Source organism: Lissotriton vulgaris, chromosome 2_2, assembly GCF_964263255.1.
Source record: "Lissotriton vulgaris chromosome 2_2, aLisVul1.2, whole genome shotgun sequence".
Taxonomy (NCBI): domain Eukaryota; kingdom Metazoa; phylum Chordata; class Amphibia; order Caudata; family Salamandridae; genus Lissotriton; species Lissotriton vulgaris.
In genome coordinates, this window is record NC_141688.1 from 105,054,964 (window position 1) to 105,076,051 (window position 21,088).

Here is a 21,088-nt window from a genome sequence, read left to right on the forward strand (position 1 = left end):
ACACCCTACTTCTGGCCCAGGAACGTGCTCGATGGCCCTCTTGGCCAAGAGGGCCGTGACTTCCTCTTGCAGAAGTTGCAAGTGATCCCCCGACAGACGGTGGTATTGCGGTGGCATGGATGGAGGGGATGCCTCGAAGGGGAGGGAGTAGCCCCTTCAGACAATCGGCAGCACCCACCTGTCCGAAGTGACTGTGCGCCAGTGGGAGAGGTGATGGCGAACCCTGCCTCCCACAGGCGTCACATGGGCCTGAAAACTCGGACTAGGAAGGTTGAGGCAGGCGCTGCTGAGGGAGGTGTGGACTGGCCTCGCCGTGGTCCCCGACCACCGCCACGGCGGTTTCCACGTCCGCCACCGCGCTGTTGGACATTCTGCGGTGCGTGGCTGACGGTACGTGGTGGGGCGCCCCTTCCGTGGCCACGAAAGGAGCGAAAGGCACCCGATTGCTGGCGTGGGGCCGTTAGGCCCAAGGACTTGGCCGTAGCCCTTGAGTCCTTGAAACGTTCCAGCGCATGGTCTGCCTTGTCGCCGAAGAGGCGACGGCCATCAAACAACATGTCCAGGAGTGTCGCCTGGACATCGGCCGAGAAGTTGGCGGACCTCAACCAGGCGTGGCGTCGAACCGCCACTGTCGTTGCCATCGCCCTGCCCAGTGAGTCCGTTGTATCCAGCCCACACCGGATAGAAAAGCGTGCTGCATCTCGGCCGTCCGCAAGGGCTTGGCCGAGTTTAGCCTGGACCTCCTCCGGGCATTGTGGCAGCACCTCCGCAACCGTGTCCCACAGAGTGTGGGTGTAGCGGCCCAAGAGACTGGCGGTATTCACAGACCGCAGCCCTAAGCTAACAGACGAGAAAACCTTCTTCCCGAACTGTTCGTATCTCTTGGATTCCCTGTCGGGCGGGGCCGACGGGAATGCGGTCTGGGAGTTTGAGGCCTGGATGACCAGACTCGGAGGTGGGATGGGTGGACAAAAAGCATGGGTCGCCCGGGGCCGGGCGGTAGCGTCTGGCCACGTCCCTATCCACAGGCGGGCCTGTGGCGGGCTTGGACCAAGTGCCCACAAGAACTTCACACAAGGCCTCATTGAACGGCAGCAGGGGCTCCATGGAGCTTGACTGCGGTTTGAGGACCTCAGTGAGGAGATTAGTCCTCACGGCCGCGACGGGGAGCTTAAGGTTTAAGGCCTTAGCTGCCTTCGTCAACACTACGCTATAAGTAGAACCCGCCTCCGAAGCCACAGTCGGAGGTGAGGTAAATCCAGTGTCTGGCGATGTGTCAATACCACTCGCCTCCCCAAGCTCATATGTCCAGTCCTGCTGTGACTGGCAATCTAGTGCCAGAGGGTCCTCTGACCCCTCCCAATTTTCCTCGTCACCTGTGTCCTGGAAACCAGGATTAACAGACAGGGCCTCCTCGTGGAGATAAAATTCCCCAAAGGCTGTCGGAATCGGCGCCCAGCGGTGCCCTTCCGGCGCCTGAGTAGGACCGCAGGAAACATTGGGGGCGGCAGCCACAGCGGATGCCGGGGACGACACCTGTAGGGACGGCGAGGTCTTAAGGTCGACCGGCGAGGTCCCGGATCCGGTGAGGTCCTGCGGCACCGAGACCGAAGTCGCCAGCGGCGTCGGAGCCGAAGCACCCGACGGCGTCGGGGCCGAAGTGCCCGACCCGGAAGGACCTCCAGACAGAACCGATCGGCCCGAAGGCGCCACGGGAACCAACTGAGGAGGGAGGGCCCTCATGGCCATGAGGTATCTCTCGACCTCCTCCGGCGTCGCGCCGTGCCCAGGGACCCTAAGGTGTGGGGCAGGCGGCGACGCTTGCGACTCCCGCGGAGCCGCGTGGGCGGTGTCGCCCGAGCCCTCGGCCGCATCGTGCGAGCGTCGGGGCAGGTCGGAGGAACGATGACGTCGCTCCAACCTCTCATGCCTCTTACCTGAGGACAAAGAACCAGACGATCGGTGTCCACTTCCGGAGCTTTGATGACTCCGACCTTGCGATCTGTCCCTCGACCTCCCGTGGGACCGGGACCTGGAGCAACGCGGGGCCGACTGCCTCAGCTCGAGTCGCTTGCGGGACCGCTCCTGCCTAGCCTTCGACGTCAGGGCCCGGCAGTCGGAGCAGGTCCGATCGTCGTGGTCGAGGCCTAAGCACTTCAGGCACCGGCAATGGGGGTCCGTGATCGACATGAGTCGATCGCACTTCGACCAAGGCTTGAACCCGGGCATCCCTGGCACCGATAGAGTCGAGAACTTGACAAAAATGAGAGATCAAAAGATCAAAAAAGTTTAGTCAAAAAGTGACTGGGGTAGAGCTTCTTCCGGATCTGCGCTAGCTGGCGCGGAAAAAAGAAGAACCGACGTCAGCGCGCATGGGCGGCGTCTAAGTACTCCGGCGACGTCATTCCGGCGCTCACAACGCCGACGACGGACGCGGAGCCGCAGACGACGCCTACCGACGCGCAGGGGTATTGCTACGCAAAAATTTCCGGATCCAGCCTGACGCCTGGGGATATTCTAAGGTAAGGAATCTATCACAAACGTGTCTCTTTCAGATAATAATCTGAGAGCCTGCACACACACGATGGAGGTTGTAGCCAGAGGGATCAGGTTTCTCAAACTCCCACAACAAAAAAATAAAAATAAAAAATACAAAGCACTATCCAAACTCCAACCACTAGATGGCGGAATATTGGGTCTCTTTTCTTGCCAGCCTCTGCTGCTGTCCCATCCAAGAAGACTTCAGTGCACCTCCGATACACACTTAACACTACAATGCATGTGCCTGCTATATGCTAGAATCTGTGGGCACATGTTTTTCGATATGTGAAGACATTTTTGTGACGAAATGTATCAAAATTGATATTTGGGGAGGTCAACACTAAATAAAGCATGCAGTCCTGCACAGTGTGCTTTCAGGAGTGTAATTTCTAGTTTGTTAGCAGGTGGCTGGAAGTATTACTGTAGAGCAGAGTGCAGTCTGTGTGAGATTGCAGGAACTGGCATGCAAGACTGAAACAAGGTCCATGCTAAATTGTCACCTGGCTTCTGTAGCTTACGTTTGGTCTTACTCCCCTCAATTCTTTTACATGCCTAACCAGGTGATGCCTTTGCTTTGGAAGTCCAGATGAAGATTTTATTTCCTTTCCTGCTTTTGAAGTTTGCGGTTGGGGAGGGTTTTGGAGTACCAAGTGTCAACCAGTTCCAGCTGGCATTTTCACACTTTCAACAGGACCAGATTGCCAATGGTGCTTTGCGGTGATTGATCAAGTGCAGCAGTGGCTAATGGTCAAATGTAAGTGACAAATCCTTTCCTCCCTTCTCTAGACATTTCCCTTTCTCTGTATTGACCCAGACAGTGGTCTTACTTCCATGCATAGTTCACACTACAATAATATCAACCCACAAAGTAATATGAAAATCCTAATGCTAGTGCGCAGACCACCTACAATTCAGGAAGCTGCTAAAAACTCCTCTTTTCTGTACCTGTTAGCTTGCAGAGTCCCACACCACCTTCATGTGCCGTTTAAGCGCAGAAATACCCCTCCCGTGGGTCGATTCTAGCGCTCTGTAAGCGTATTAATAAAATAAACACCTATACTGCAAACAAACAAAAAAGTTGCAGCCGTCAAGACAAGGCTACAGTTACACTAGAATTAGTGAATTTCAACTTGAAATATGAAAAACCATCAAATAAAAACTAGATCATATGTACAAATGGTAATTTACCAATTTTATTGTTTCCTCTACAAAGTTCAAAAACGAGTTAAATAGTCACTGTACAGAAGCTCAAGAAATAAAAAAAAAAAACATGACAATGTGCAAGTACTTCATGTAGCGGCCTTATAAACATTTAGACTAAACGGTCATTCGTATTCAGAAAAATGCAAGAATGAATTCTCTAAAATGTACGCAGTTTATTCAAAAGCTTGTCGTTACAAACCCATTAAGGTTTGTTTACAAGTAGAGACCTAAAGGCAGAAGAGATTTTTAAGTGTGGCTACCAAAATACATCCTGCCTACAACATTGCATTAAGTATTGCAGTATTAAAACAAAATCTCAATGGTGTATAGAGCAGGGCTAGACTTATGCCAACAATACAAAACCAGAGATAATACAACATAACCATTAAAATGCCTCTGAAACAAAGAGGAAAAATGACCATCATGTTAAAATATTAAAAAAGCAAAACAAAAGGACAAAGCAGGATTTCCATTCAATTCCTGATGCAGGCATGGAGAGGTGACTAGATTCCAATAAATTATCTTGAAACGCAAGCACAGCTGCTGCTTAGCCTTTTAAAATCTTCGTTGAAGTCCACTCTTAAATGAAGGTTTGAATCCTGAGCCACTTGCTCGCTGCATTGAGTTTGCGACTTGTACAGCTCTATTAATCGACGAAGTGCTAATAAAAATAGAAAAATAAATTTTACAAAACACTTACTGTAGCTAGTACATACAAAATGAAAATTAATTTAGCAACTTGTATAGGATATGCAGTCCCTATTTATCAAGCACACATCTATTTTTAAAATGGACCACAACTGCTGGATCCGAAACGCTGAGTCATCAATGTGACGATCATTCAATCATACATAAATCTGCATAAGAATGACTAATAAGCAAACAGAAGTATAATAAGTGAGCAATGCCTACATCAGGCTCTTATGAATTGGTCACACAAAGTCTAAACTGTCACGCATCAATTTTTAAATAAATTAAATACAGGAACGTCTTAACTTACATGTATCAGTAGTTTTCATACTCTAAGCTGTTCTAGATTTCACATGCCATGTATTATTCTGCCATAAGTGGCTAGGTTTGCCAAACTTCCTTTTAAACGAAATGGTTACAGTAGTAGTTTTGCAACTTGAAGAGTTTTCTGGATTCACATGCTGTGCATTATTCAGCCATCCAGTGGTTGGGTCTGGAATAGTCTCTACCATTTGGTGCTAGGTACGTCCCCTGCGTGACTTCAGGCGGCACACTGGAAGTGGTTGCACGTAGTAGCCATCTTCACATTTTTTTGTGTTGTAGTCTTATAGTCTTTTAGAAGGTACTTTAGAGAAATGTTAGTTATGGTTCCCCACCTGCTAATATTTCTTGTAGGGGAGACTGGGCGGGTCACATGTGAATCCAGAACACTCAAGCTGCAAAACTACTCCTGGTAAGTAACCATTTTGTTTTGCAGCGTGAATCCTGTTCTGGATTCACATGCTGTTCATTAGATTATGTAGGAGTTTCTCAATTATTGAGGAGGTTGTGGTAAGAGGAAGACTTTGAATTACCTTTATATGCCTACACAGTAATGTTTGGTGAGGGTGTTTTGATACCCATGTTGCTGCAGCACATAGTGTCCATTAGCACATAGGCCATTAATGCTAGAGTTTCTCCTTCCTTTCTAGTGAAGTGAGGTTTTGGAGCGACCCATGACCCTGTCACCTGGCAGGCAGGTCGCTCCCCTCACCGCCACGCAGCCCCCTGTGTGTCCTGTATCTGCCGCCACTGCTGGCCGAGTTAGCCACCTGTTCCTCGGCTTCCACGGTATTGCCTGTCTCCTGTATCCTCTTGACTGTATTAACCCATGTGCCACCTTTCTCTTCCTGTACCCCTGGCTCCTGTTTTTGCGGTGATTGTATTGACCCCTGTGCCACCCTGTCTCTTCCTGTACCCCTGCTCTTGTTTTGCAGTGTTTGTGTTGACCCCTGTGCCCCTTTTTCTTCTGTCCCCTTTGCCTTCGCCGTTTCCTTTCCCGCCGCTGTGTCCCTGCGGTCCACCCTCTTTAATTCCATTGGCTGACCCGCTCCCACCTCCCAGCTGCTCCTCCCTCCCTCTGCCCCTCATATGGAGGCTGCGCAGCAGACGTGCCGAAGGCAAGCCCGTCTGCGGCCGTCCGCGCCCAGCGGCAGAATCCCTGGCCCCCGCCAGTGAACCCAGCTGAGATACGACTGTCTCCCTCCACGCACTCAACACCGACGGAACACCCGCCTGCTATCGAGCCACCCCAAAGAGAACCCACTGACTGTTCACCTGTCAAGCCTGAAAATGCACCTGCCTCTGAACCTGCAGACCACCCACCGGACCTCGTGACAACAACCACGTCAAGTGCATCCTCCTCAACACACGCTCCGCCCACAAGCACGCCGAACTGTTGGACCTCCTCGACAACAGCTCCGGACGTCACCTTCCTCACGGAAACCTGGATGAACGCCTCCTCAGCCTCAGACATCGCCATAGCCATCCCGGACAGCTACAAGATCACCCGGAAGGACCACGTCAACCAAACCGGAGGAGGAATCGCCATAGTCTACAGGAACACCATCAACATCACGACAGACGCCAAAGACCCTCTCCGCCGCCTAACACCTACACTTCCAGAATCACACCGACCTCAAAGACCACCCTTAGAGTAACGCTCGTCTACAGACCCCCGGGCCCAAGCACACAATTCAGCGAAACCATCACCGACTTTCAGTCCGTACACCCTCGCCTAACCAGAATACATCCTCCTAGGGGACCTGAACTTTTACCTAGAGAAAACCAGCAACAACAACACCACCACCACCACCACCACCACCTTGCTAGACAACCTCAGACTCGAGCAACCAGTGAACACCCCCACCCACATCACTGGCCACATGCTCAACCCCACCTTCTCCACCAGCAACCACTTCTCCTTCAGCCACTTCACCGGACTACACTGGACCGACCACAGATGCCTCCACTTCACCTTCAAAAAGAACACATCCCACCACCGCACGCAACATATCCCCCGCAGAGGCTGGAGCAAAATCACCACAGACCAGCTCCTCATCGCTGAGCCGGAACCCACCAGCCAACACCGGTGACACCAACAACGCAGCCCACAAACTCACACAGTGGATCACCAACTGCGCCGATGCCATCGCACCACTGAAGAACCCCCCAGGCACGACAAGCATCAGGAAAACGAATAGTTTACCTGTCGGTGTAGTTTTGCAGCTTGAAGATCTTTCTGGATTCACTATGCTGTGCATATTCCGCGGTCTTGTGGTTGGGTCCGGATTCGTAGTCTTTTCTTTGTTTTTTTTTTTTGGTAGCCCTTGTGGGCGTCGGCGTCACACCTCCTCGGGCGCATTTCCGGTGACGTCGGCATGCTTTCTGCGGAAGCTCCCACTCTTGGGCGCCATCTTCGGATTCTTTTTTCCGTGTTTCCTTCTTTTCCGAAGCAATGGCAATGTTCTATTCAAGGTGATAATTTCTTTACCACTTGTCCTTATATTCTGTTACTTCTTCTCCTCCCATCACCTTTTTTTTTTTGACCACCTCTTCTCTCTCCAGCCTCATCTTTCTGGCGGAGGTGGGTGGGTCGCTAGTGAATCCAGAAAGATCTTCAAGCTGCAAAACTACACCGACAGGTAAGAAACTATTCGTTTTGCAGTGTGAATCTTTCTTGATTCACTATGCTGTGCATAGATTTCGTAGCGGTTTCTCACTTCCGTGGTGGCTGGGTGGAAGATGAGCTCTGGTTTCTGAATATATGCTGGAGCACCCTTTGTCCGACTTGTGCTTCCTTGTTCATCTAAACATCCACGCAATAGTGCTTTGTGAATGTGTGCACCGAAGCCCATGTTGCCGCCAGGCATAGGTCTTGTATGGGTGTATTGGCTAGGAAGGCTATTGTAGCCCCCTTCTTCCTAGTGGAGTGGGCGCGTGCCCCCTCTGCCAGTTCTTCTCCTGCCCTTTTGTGGCAGAGTTGGAAAAACTCGGTATCTGTATGGACTGGTTCATGTGGAACCTGGACACCACCTTCGGCATGAAGTGTGGGTCGGTCCTCATCACCACCCTGTCATTGTGGATTGTGATCTGCGAGTACCAAGTCTGCCTCGCCCACTGCGGCGCGACCAGTATCAGGGTCATGGTGCTCACCCTGCACTTGCTCAGCACTGTATCAGCGGTATCGGGGGAAAAGCGTATGCAAATTTCCTGGACTAATCTATCCATAGGGCATTCCCAAGGGACCCTTCTTCGTGTTGTCTGGATGCGAAGTTTCGGCATTTCGCATTCTGGCGTGTTGCAAACAGGTCCACTGATGGTGTCCCCCACCTGTTGAACAGCCTTCTCGTCTGAGCATTGAGCTCCCACTCATGGGATGCCGAGGTCTGTCTGCTCAGCCAGTCTGCTTGAATGTTCTCCTTGCCTGGTAGGTGTATGGCTAGCAAGTCTATCTGGAGAGGGATGGCCCACCTCCATATCTCCTGCGCCAGCGTCGAAAGCGTTGTCGACTGTGTTCCACCCTGTTTGTTGATGTAGAACATCGCCGTGGTGTTGTCTGTCTGTAGCAACACCCTCTGCCTGTACAGTCTTGTCTGGAAGGCTTTCAGTGCAAGGAAGATTGTCTTCAGTTCTAGGTAATTGATGTGCTTTGTTGCATCTGCTGGCGTCCAAAGACCCCTCACTTTGAGTTCCTCCATGTGAGCCCCCCATCCCTTCAGGGATGCGTCCGTGGTGATAGTCACTGTCGGAGTTGGGAGTGTAAGAGGCTGCCCCCTTGTTAGGTTCTCCAGGGTCCACCATGCCATCTCCTTCTGCACTGCGTGCGTCACCACCACAAGATCCTCCCAACTGCCCGAAGCCTGTGACCATTGTTCCTGCAGCCATTCTTGCATGGGTCTCATGTGGAGCTGCACATTCGGCACTAGGTGGATGCATGATGCCATCATTCCCATGATCTTGCTCGCAGTCCTCACTGTCCGAGCTTGCCCCTTCCAGTATAGGCGAGTTTCCTTGACCAGTGCCCTTGCTCTCTTCTCGCTGGGGAACACTTTGCCCTGTACGGTGTTGATCTCTGCCCCCTGGAAGATCTTCACTTGCTCCGGCTCCATTGATGATTTCTTCCAATGGACGGAGAACCCCAAGTTTATGAGTGTGGTCGTCACTGTATGTGCATGCTGCTTGCACTTCTGGTACGAGCTTGCTTTCACCAGCCAGTCGTCGAGGTAAGGGTATACGTGTACCCCCTGTCTTCGTAAGTGCGCTGCGACGGCCGCGAGGCACTTCGTGAATACCCTCGGTGCTGATTTCAGTCCGAAGGCCAGCGTTGTGAACTGGTAGTGGCCTCCTCCGATAGCGAACCTGAGCATATGCTTGTGCTTGTCGTTCATCGGTATGTGTAAGTAGGCGTCCTTGAGGTCTATCGTGACCATGAAGTCTCCGACCTGCAACTGCGGCAGCACCTCCTGCAAGGAGGTCATTTTGAACTTTTGTGTTCTTATGAATTTGTTGAGGAACCTCAGGTCTAGGATGGGTCTCATTTTGTCGTCGACCTTTGGTACTAGGAAGTACGTGGAGTATATTCCCTTGTTCCTTTCCCTGAAGGGAACTCTTTCTATGGCCTTTTTTTGTAGAAGTTCTTGCACTTCTTCCTGAAGTCTCGCCAGCTGTTCTTTTGCTGGTGGCTTCCCCCTTGGTTTTCTGTTTGTTGGTTTTTTTCTCCAACTCCAAGCAGTATCCGAATTGAATGATGTTTAGGATCCATTTGTCTGATGTTATTTCTCTCCATTCCTGGAGATAGAACTTTAATCTTCCTCCCACTGGTGTCATGTGGTCGTAGGTCATTAGATTGTCCTGACCCCTTTGTACGCGGTGCCCCCCTGGGATCTTTTCTGTGGTCGGGCACCCGGGGGAGTGTGAAGTCACTTCGAGGTGGGCTGCTGGCCTCCTCTTCTATTCTGGCCACGTCCATTTCTCCCTCGAAAGGACTGACCCCTTGGTTGGTATTGCCAGGACTGCTTCTGGTGACCTTGCTGAGCCTGCGAGTCTGCCTGGTGTGTCTGCTGGAAGGCCTGGTGCGATGTACCTGGCTGGTTTCCACCTCTCCCGCCGGGCCTCCGCGCCGGGGTGCCAATTCTGTTGCCTCTGAACTGCAATGCCCCCATGGATCTTGCAGTCTCGTTATCTTTTTTGAGTTGGCATAGTTTGTCATCAACCGTTGCTCCGAGAAGTGTTTCGCCGTTGAACGGTGTGTTCAGGATACTGTGTTGCACCTCGGGTTTGAACCCTGAGATTCTGAGCCAGGCGTGTCTCCTCTCCGTGACACCCATCATCATTAGCCTGCTGGCGGTGTCTGCTCCGTCCAGGGCCGTCTTAAGGCAAGAATTTGCCGCGTTCTTCCCCTCTTCGATCAATTTTTCGGCCTTCTGCCTGGCCTCCTGGGGTAGGTCCTTCACCAAGTGCCCCAGCCCCTCCATGATTTGGTACATGTGCCTGTTTAACAGGGCGTTTGAGTTAGCCATGCGCCAGTGGGTCGCGGCATTTCGCTCGATCCTTCTCCCCACCAGATCCATCCTCTTGCTCTCCTTATCCGGCGGTGGGCCCGAGGTAGTAGATACGCTCGCCCTCTTCCTAGCTGTGGCCGTGATAATGGAGTCAGCGGAGACCTCGCCTCGAATGTAGGCCGGGTCCTTCGAGGAGTGCTTGTATTTTTTCTCTGTTCTGGGAGTTACTGCCTTGCATGTTGCGGGCTCTTTGAGCGCTTCCTTTCCCTGCGCCAAGACGCTCTCGAGCATTGGGAGGAACTGGCTTCTTGTTTGTGTTGGGAGCAATGTCTCTAGCAGGAAGTCTGCTTTCTGCTTTTCGTCGTCGAGCTTTAACTTGAATGCAGTCGCGGCAGATTGTATCGCTGAGTTGTATGCCCCGATGTCGTCCGGCGGCGACGGTCTCGAGGGGTACAAGTCGACCGCCTCCTCCGGGCTCTCGGTGTCGACATCTAGGTAGTCCTCCTCGCGTGGGTCAGAGGTGACCGACTCGTCGTCCACTCTACTGCCCTCTTCATCCTCGTAGCTGTAATCCTCGTAGGGATTCTCTTCAGCTTCCCGGTCGTCGACCATCTCGTCGCTAGGGACATGGTCGTCGACCTGCTCCTCTTCCTCCTCGACCAGATCTAGCACGGCGTGCTTGGTCTTGTGTGGAATCGTGAAGGCACTCATCTCGGCGGCGACCTCCTTTCTCCGCTGCAAGAGGCTTGCCATCTCGGCTTCCAGCCGACGTCTTTTCCTTTCCACCTTGGCCGCGTTTTTGGCTTCGGAACGTTCGGCTCCTCTCTTCGGCGTCTGGCTCGGCATCGAGATCTTCGGCGTCGACGTCGAACTGGCTTTCGGGTCCTTGGACGTTGCCGAGGCTTTAGGGTCTTTCTCCCTCGACGTCGATCGTTCCTTTTCGGCGACGATCTTCGACGCTTTCTGCTGGTCAACAGCCTTCGGCGCCAGGGACTCCTTCTCCGAGGATCCGCTGGGCCTGCTTGTGGTCGCGGACGGCAGATGTCGCTGCGTCGGCGCCTTCGGGCTCTTGGCCTCGTGCTTTCGAGACTCAGGGTCCCTCGTGTTCTTATGGGACGTCGAGTCTCCTACCTTATCAGGTGTCTTCTTGTAATCGGTCTCTACAACCGTGTAGCCGTCGTCTTCGGCGGCAGCGTTGTCCTCCTCCTCTGAGGACATCCCCAGCTCGTACAGCGATGGCGTCGGGGATTTTCCTCCGAGGGCGGCGTGTGCTACCCTCTGTCTCTTCCTCACCCGGAGGGTCTTCTGGGCGAAGACGGCGCAGGCGTTGCAGTCCTCGCTTCTGTGTTCTACCGGTAGGCAGAGGTTGCAAACCGGGTGCTGGTCTTTTTGTGCGTACTTGTGTAGGAGAGTAGGGTCTGCAATCCTATGATCACCCAGATTTTTTGCTTTTGTTTCACTGGTTTACGACTTTCTCTGGCTGTGGGCCTGCCAATCAGACCCACAGCCTGGCTGTTCTCTTTCTAAATTACCTCATGTACCCTAGGTGCATCTACCAATTGGTACTGGGCCACCTTATCAGACCCTGTAACTCAGGGCATAGGTGTACCCAGGGCTGCCAGGGGCTGCAGCACGTATTGTGCCACCCCTGGCTGGCCTCCTAAATTTGACACAACTGGCTGCATGACAGCTGGGGCAAAGTCGTGTAATCACCCTTTGCTGTAGGTGTAGTATACCTATACCTAACCCTAAAATGGACACACAGATTCCTATCAGTCACTCCTATGGCAGGCCTTGACAATCCTGAAGGCAGAGTGCTTGGAATCGTGTGAGATGGTGCTCTGGCATGAGCTGAGCCTGTCTGCAGCTTGCGGAATCAAGTCCTAATAGCTGTTCCATGATATCGCATACCATATACTCTTAAGTGCATTATAATCCTCGCGGTTAAATGCTATCTTTGGTATTGCTTTATCAAAACATGTCGAGTAAGGTGTCATACGAATTGGAATACTAACCCCTCGCCAATTCTGGCGACGGGGTTAGCATTCCACCCTTCTAGAGGGACACGACATGTATGTAACTGTGAACCCCGGTTAAAGTTAACTGAAGCCTCAGCTCCACAAAATGGATGCTGCCACCACAGACACGAGTCTGACCCCCTGCAGCTGGGAGTCCTTCCAGTGAGGGGAGCCTGGACAAAGGGTTTCCTGTCAGGGGCGGTGCTAGCACCGTCCCAGACATGGTTTTGTGTATCCTGGGTAGGCAGGGCTTTACAGGAAGGTGACTGCTGAGTGGCACCCCGGTGCTCACTACGCATAGGCCGGTCTGAACCAGTTCCAGGGGCACACCAGCCCCTGGCCTGGGGAAGTCCGGCAGGGCTGAGGGGTGTAACCACCCCCCACCTAGTCCCACCCATAGGCAGGACCTAGTCACCGGGTCAGCCCCCTTTTTTAGTATAAAGATGGGAGCGGGCCCCCTGTTAAAATTAGATCATCTTTGGAATCAAGATACCACTTTCTTCGAAAGGACTTCACGATTTCTTCTTCAAGATTCTCCCTTGTGGCTAAGGAGTAGTCACCCTGCATCCGCAGGCACCATCCTAAAGAACACTGCGGTCTGCTGCAAGTCCCTCATCACGAATCCGACGACCCAGCACGACGAGACCCGGCTTCCCTGGCACCTCTGACCTCTACTCACCTCTACAGCAAAGCTGAGAACCGTGAGTGTGACGAGACCTCAAGGGACCGACGATCGCCAAGACTGCACGACATCTTTATTGCAAGCCCACCGAGTCTTCCACTGGTGAGTGCTTTGGGGTCCGAGAAGCCCCAACCCTGCGCAGCTCCAGCACCCAAGATCAGCCTCCCTGCATCTCCACGATCGGCGTGGGGCCCTTCTGCTGTTTGCGGTGCACCGCGTTGTTTGGCTACTAGCCGGCTGGCTTGTGGCCTTCTGAACGACGCCCGACGACATCTCTTCTGCTGGTCTGGTTGCTCCAGGCTGGCCCTTGCTTCCTTCTTCGAGAGAGGCACCCCGGACCCTCCTGGTCCACTCCAGACGCCATTTTAGGTCCACCGCGTGGGCTTGAATTTGCCAAGGCTTTGTTGCCCAATCCTGGGTCCAGCGACGCCGACAGCTTCTATCTTCGTGGGACAGCTCGATCCTCCATCCTGGTCGCCGACAACGCCTCCTGGTCCGTGAGATCTTCGAGCTACAGCGTCACCCACCCACCTTGTCGAGGTGGCTACCATCCGGTGCCCTCCTGGTGCCCACTGACTACTGGCTAGTAGTCTCGAACTTGGTCCCCTCTGCTTTCAGGTGTCATCTATCTTCAAGATCCAGGCTTGGATCCGACTGAACTTTCTTCACTGGTCACCGGCCAGCATCTTTTCTTCCGGCTCCTGGTCCGTCTACGAGGATTCCCGACGTCTTTTCAGACCTATGCAGCTGCAGCCCCTGGGCTAGGTAACTTCGGCATTTCGGTGCCCCAGCATAGCCTCACTATCCAAGGGTCAGAATCTACTTTCGTTTTCTCCCTACCAGGTCGGGTTCGCCCGAGAACACTAACTTTCTATTTCCTAGCTACCATAGACTTTTGTCCCGCATCTCGCGTGAGAGGGCACCCACTGCACCCGAGTCCCCTAGGCCTCCTAGAAGTAATCTAACGATTCCCTAGTCAAGTCCTAGCGATTCCAAAAGCTATTAGTACTGTACTTACCTGCTAGGAATTTCGCATTCCACTTTCAGAGTATATGGTTTTCCGTGCCCCTCGGGCATTTGTATATACTGTGCTAACTTAAGTATTTTTGTAAGAGTTTTGGTTTGTGCTTAGTACCCTGTCCTCATAAAGAGTACAGGGCTGTTGTGATCTTTAAATAAATAACTGTTTATTTTCATAACACTTGTGTGGTGTCCTTTCACTGGGTATTCAAGGGGTATATGTGTGGTAAACAGCTGGCTTAACACGCCCTCTCGAGTCTTTAGCCTTAGACTGCTCGTATCCATGCTACTAGGATAGCTGGTCTATAAGGTTGACTTACAACCAATCATCAATAAGGGTTGCTGGACTGATACATAGTGGGCACTAGAATAGTGACCACTGCATATCAGGCCACCTCCTCACATTGGTGAGCAGCGGTTGGGATTTGAGCTTGCTGTTGTTTTACCACACGTATCCTAAGAATATCTTGCTGAAAGATCACATAAGTACTGTTAGGTACATATAACTAAAGCTTAGAATACTCTGAGTTCTACTGAACCAGCTGTTGTAGCTCCTCAAGGCTTAGCACACCTTGGCTACAACTCTAGCAAGGGACCAGTAGGTAAACACATAGTGTAGGTAGGTGCATCACTTACACCACACTAGAAACAGTATGTCGGACAAAGGAGGAAACACTGAGGTTCCCCTTGTGTCAGTTGACCCTCCACAGGTCATCCCTTCAAGATATACTGCGCTTAGCTTCCATGAGTTACGACAAGTGTGTACCTCTAGGAAGATTAAGCAGGGGTCTAACCCCACAACTGCCTTTCTGATTGGTCTCTTAGAGACTCATGATGCAAGGAGGGCTGGTAACCCAGACCCTTCTAATTCAGATGGCAACATGCCCTCCTTACAGGGTCCCTTTGATGCCCAGGACCATCCTCTTCAGGAAGCAGATGATGCTGATGATGAGGATGATGATTTGGTATCAGGGGATGAGGCAGAAAAGGAACAGGTAGAAGTCAACAGACTAACCAGGTCCAACTTAAGCAGACATGAGATGGGCACTAGGGGACCCTTGGGGCCACTCTCAGGTCAGCTTAACATTGGGAATGGACGAGATAGATCTCTATCAAGAGGCTCTATCAGATCCCTTCATACCAATGGCTCTCAACGTTCCTCTCAAAGGGGAATGACATCTCCCCAGAGGAGAATGTATGAAGCTAAGGAAAAGGCAGCCAATCTGAGGATTGAAAGGGAAGAACTTGCCCTGGCCAAAGAAAGGCTTGCCTTTGCTAGAGAGCAACAATTGAGTGGGGCAGTCCCCACTGGTGGCAGCATTGTACCTAGCAATAGGGAAAGGAGTTTTGATACAAAACACCTTGGTAAGATAGTGCCCCCCTTTAAACAAGGGGATGACATCCACAAATGGATTACTGCTTTGGAGAGGGCCTGCACTGTGCAAGGTGTTCCCCCAAGTCAGTGGGCAGCTATCTTGTGGCTCTCCTTTGAGGGTAAAGGAAGAGACAAGCTCCTCACCACAAGGGTAGAGGATGCTAATGATTACCAAGTCTTGAAAAATGCACTGGTTGATGGGTTTGGCCTAACCACTGAGCAGTACAGGGTGCTGTTCAGGGATACCCAGAAAACTCAGTCTCAAGATTGGGCTGACTTTGTAGATTGTGCCACTAAGGCTTTTGAGGGCTGGTTGCTGGGCAGTAAGGTTACTGATTATAAAGGATTGTACAATTTGATGATGAGAGAGCAAATTTTAAACAATTGTCAGAACCAGTTGTTGCATCAGCATCTTGTTGACTCAGATCTGACCTCTCCCCAAGAATTGGGAAAGAAGGCAGACAGATGGGTTAGAACAAGAGTTAAACAGAACCAGGGCCAGAATCAAGGTGGTCAGAAGAAAGCAGACCAGAAGGGTAAAGATTCTAAGGGGGAACAAAATGACCAGAAGTCTTCGACAGGTCCCCAACAACCCAAAGAGGGTGGGGGTCAGGCTCCCCAAAAGAAGAAAGAAGGCCAATCTAAAAGGTGGTGCCAATACTGCAAAAGTAAAACTCACTGGTTTAGTGAGTGCACCAAGAAAGGAGGAGGGCAGACTCCTGCCACTGCAGCCCCTAAGGCACCTGTGCCCCCTAGTACAGCCAGCAGTGGTAGTGCACCTCCCAAGGGTTTAGTAGGGTTAACCCTGGGTTCTGAGGGGTGTGACAACTTAGTTGGTACACTCACTCAGGCTGTCCTTGTTTGTACAGGGGATGTGGATATGTCCCCTGACATAAGTCCCAATACTTTGGGCAAATACAGACAGACACCTTTTATTAATGGAAAAATGGCTCAGGCCTATAGGGACACTTGTGCCAGTGTCACAATGGTGACACCTAGCTTTGTGGACCCTGGACAGATCATGCCAGGTACAGAATTCCTGGTGACCAATGCAAGCAATGTCACTACCAATCATAGTATGGCAATTGTAGCTTTCTCCTGGGGAGGGGTAACTGGCCAAAAGAAGGTTGTAGTTAGTTCAGACCTCCCAGTGGATTGTTTGTTGGGCAATGATTTGGAGTCATCACAATGGTCAGAAGTGGAGCAGAGGACTCATCTGGAAATGTTAGGTTTGCCAGCACATGTGTTTGCTGTGACTAGGTCACAGGCCAGAAGATGCCCCACTGAACAGGTGCTGGATCCTGGAACAATGGACCAGACACCTTCCAAGAAAAAGAGCAGTAGGGTTAAGGCTGTGCCTTCCCCCTTGCCCCAGGTTGTGGATCAAGTCTCAGAGGAGGCTGACCTGCAGGAATTGAGGGAAACTGAGCCTAGAGAGTTTGAACTTGATCAAGTTGAATTCTTGGGTTCAGGGGGACCCTCAAGGGAAGACCTGGGGAAGGACCAGTTAGGCTGCCCTTCTCTTGAACCCCTCAGACAGCAGGCTGCTGCTGAGGCTGCTGGGAACGCCACAGGTACCCACAAGGTATACTGGGAAGATGGACTCCTGTACACTGAGTCAAGAGACCCCAAGCCTGGCATGACCAGGAGGCTGGTTGTACCCTTGTCTCAGAGAGGTTTCCTACTTACCTTGGCCCATGAGATTCCCTTAGCAGGACACTTAGGCCAGACAAAGACTTGGGACAGGCTTGTCTCACACTTTCACTGGCCTCACATGAATGAGGATACCAAGGAGTTTTGTCGCTCCTGTGTCACTTGCCAAGCCAGTGGTAAGTCAGGTGGCACAACAAAGGCCCCCCTTATACCAATGCCTGTGGTGGGGGTGCCCTTTGAAAGAGTGGGGATTGACATTGTTGGTCCAATGGAACCCCAGACAGCATCAGGGCACAAGTTTATACTGGTGGTAGTGGATCATGCCACCAGGTATCCTGAAGCTATTCCACTTAGGACCACCACAGCCCCTGTGGTGGCAAGGGCCCTAGTTGGAGTGTTCTCCAGAGTGGGCTTCCCTAAGGAGGTTGTCTCTGACAGAGGTGCAAACTTCATGTCAAGCTATTTAACTGCTATGTGGAAGGAGTGTGGTGTCAATTACAAATTCACTACACCCTATCACCCACAATGCAATGGGCTTGTTGAAAGGTTCAACAGGACCCTAAAAGGGATGATTCATGGACTACCTGAAACACTCAGGCGTAGATGGGATGTCCTGATGCCCTGCCTTCTGTTTGCTTACAGAGAGGTCCCACAAAAGGGGGTTGGCTACAGCCCTTTTGAACTTTTGTATGGGCATCCTGTGAGAGGCCCCTTGTGTTTGGTGAAGGAAGGATGGGAGAGACCTCTCAAAAAGCCTGCAACCAACATAATGGACTATGTACTTGGTCTCCGCTCCAGGATGGCTGAGTATATGGAGAAGGCATCAGAAAACCTTAAGGCCAGTCAAGAACTTCAAAAAGCTTGGCATGACCAAAAGGCTGTCCTGACTGTTTATCAGCCTGGACAGAAAGTGTGGGTGTTGGAGCCAGTGGCCCCAGCAGCACTCAAAGACAAATGGTCTGGGCCCCACACAATTCTTGAGCAAAAGGGAGAGGTCACCTACCTGGTGGACCTTGGAACTCCCAGGAGTCCCCACAGGGTACTCCATGTCAACAGGCTCAAAGCATATGTCGACAGGAAGGACATGAGCTTGCTCATGGCCATAGATGAGGGACAGGAGGAAGAGAGTGACCCTCTCCCCGACCTGCTCACTCAGAATCCTGATGATGGGTCAGTAGATGGTGTTGTCTTTTGTGGCAGCCTCTCTGAACATCAGCAGAAAGACTGTAAACAGGTTCTTCAGTCTTTCAGACATATGTTCTCTCTGACACCCAGTCAGACCAATTGGTGTACCCATGAGGTTGACACTGGTGACAGCCTGCCAGTCAAGAGTAAAATCTACAGGCAGCCTGATCATGTTAGAGACTGCATAAAAACTGAAGTGCAGAAAATGTTGGAATTGGGAGTCATTGAACCCTCAGATAGCCCTTGGGCTAGTCCAGTAGTTCTAGTGCCAAAGCCTCACACCCAAGATGGTAAGAGAGAGATGAGGTTTTGCGTAGACTACAGGGGTCTCAATGCAGTCACTAAGACTGATGCCCATCCAATACCAAGGGCAGATGAACTTATAGATAGATTGGCTTCTGCCAACTACTTAAGTACATTTGACTTAACAGCTGGGTATTGGCAAATCAGGTTAGCTGAGGATGCCAAACCCAAAACAGCATTTTCAACCCCTGGTGGGCATTATCAATTTGTGGTAATGCCCTTTGGTCTGAAAAATGCACCTGCCACCTTCCAAAGGTTGGTGAATCAAGTCCTTACTGGGCTGGATGGCTTCTGTGCAGCATATCTAGATGATATTGCTGTCTTTAGCTCCACCTGGGAGGATCACCTGGTCCACCTGAGGAAAGTGTTAGAGGCTCTGCAAGCAGCAGGCCTCACTATCAAGGCCACCAAGTGCCAGATAGGGCAGACACAGGTTGTATACCTGGGCCACCTTGTAGGTGGGGGCCAGGTTCAGCCACTGGAGAGCAAAATACAGTCAATCAGGGACTGGGCTCCTCCAACCACCCAGACTCAGGTTCGAGCTTTCTTGGGCCTGACTGGATACTACAGAAAGTTTGTCAGGAACTATGGTTCCATTGTGACACCATTAAATGAACTGACAAGTAAGAAAATGCCAAAAAAGGTTCAGTGGACAGCAGGCTGTCAAAAAGCATTCGATGACCTAAAGCAGGCCATGTGCACAGCACCTATCCTTAAGAGTCCAGACTACTCCAAACCATTCATTGTCCAAACAGATGCTTCTGAGTTGGGTGTGGGAGCTGTTCTTTCTCAACTGAATTTTGATGGTCAGGATCAGCCCATTGCTTTTATAAGCAGAAGGCTGACCCCCAGAGAGAAGAATTGGTCAGCTATTGAGAGGGAGGCCTTTGCTGTGGTTTGGGCCCTGAAGAAGCTGAGGCCATACTTGTTTGGCACTCACTTCAAGATTCAGACCGACCATAAGCCCCTCTTGTGGCTAAATCAGATGAAGGGTGAAAACCCCAAACTGCTTAGGTGGTCCATTTCCCTACAGGGGATGGACTTTACAGTGGAACATAGACCTGGTACTGATCATGGCAATGCCGATGGGCTCTCCAGATATTTCCACTTAGAACAAGAAGACTCACCTGGTCAAGGTTAGCTTATTGTCCCAAAGTTTGGGGGGGGGTCATGTAGGAGAGTAGGGTCTGCAATCCTATGATCACCCAGATTTTTTGCTTTTGTTTCACTGGTTTACGACTTTCTCTGGCTGTGGGCCTGCCAATCAGACCCACAGCCTGGCTGTTCTCTTTCTAAATTACCTCATGTACCCTAGGTGCATCTACCAATTGGTACTGGGCCACCTTATCAGACCCTGTAACTCAGGGCATAGGTGTACCCAGGGCTGCCAGGGGCTGCAGCACGTATTGTGCCACCCCTGGCTGGCCTCCTAAATTTGACACAACTGGCTGCATGACAGCTGGGGCAAAGTCGTGTAATCACCCTTTGCTGTAGGTGTAGTATACCTATACCTAACCCTAAAATGGACACACAGATTCCTATCAGTCACTCCTATGGCAGGCCTTGACAATCCTGAAGGCAGAGTGCTTGGAATCGTGTGAGATGGTGCTCTGGCATGAGCTGAGCCTGTCTGCAGCTTGCGGAATCAAGTCCTAATAGCTGTTCCATGATATCGCATACCATATACTCTTAAGTGCATTATAATCCTCGCGGTTAAATGCTATCTTTGGTATTGCTTTATCAAAACATGTCGAGTAAGGTGTCATACGAATTGGAATACTAACCCCTCGCCAATTCTGGCGACGGGGTTAGCATTCCACCCTTCTAGAGGGACACGACATGTATGTAACTGTGAACCCCGGTTAAAGTTAACTGAAGCCTCAGCTCCACAAAATGGATGCTGCCACCACAGACACGAGTCTGACCCCCTGCAGCTGGGAGTCCTTCCAGTGAGGGGAGCCTGGACAAAGGGTTTCCTGTCAGGGGCGGTGCTAGCACCGTCCCAGACATGGTTTTGTGTATCCTGGGTAGGCAGGGCTTTACAGGAAGGTGACTGCTGAGTGGCACCCCGGTGCTCACTACGCATAGGCCGGTCTGAACCAGTTCCAGGGGCACACCAGCCCCTGGCCTGGGGAAGTCCGGCAGGGCTGAGGGGTGTAACCACCCCCCACCTAGTCCCACCCATAGGCAGGACCTAGTCACCGGGTCAGCCCCCTTTTTTAGTATAAAGATGGGAGCGGGCCCCCTGTTAAAATTAGATCATCTTTGGAATCAAGATACCACTTTCTTCGAAAGGACTTCACGATTTCTTCTTCAAGATTCTCCCTTGTGGCTAAGGAGTAGTCACCCTGCATCCGCAGGCACCATCCTAAAGAACACTGCGGTCTGCTGCAAGTCCCTCATCACGAATCCGACGACCCAGCACGACGAGACCCGGCTTCCCTGGCACCTCTGACCTCTACTCACCTCTACAGCAAAGCTGAGAACCGTGAGTGTGACGAGACCTCAAGGGACCGACGATCGCCAAGACTGCACGACATCTTTATTGCAAGCCCACCGAGTCTTCCACTGGTGAGTGCTTTGGGGTCCGAGAAGC

General features: G+C 51.6%; 1 long non-coding RNA gene across 1 annotated transcript in view; it reads right to left on the bottom strand.

Moving 5' to 3' along the window:
* Positions 1 to 3,718: 3,718 nt before the first annotated feature.
* LOC147729096 (uncharacterized) overlaps positions 3,719 to 21,088 on the bottom strand; it is a 31,866-nt gene continuing 14,496 nt past the window's right edge. The window contains exon 2 of the long non-coding RNA XR_015309181.1: positions 3,719 to 4,405. This is a non-coding gene — a long non-coding RNA (uncharacterized LOC147729096). The remainder of the gene's footprint in view (positions 4,406 to 21,088) is intronic.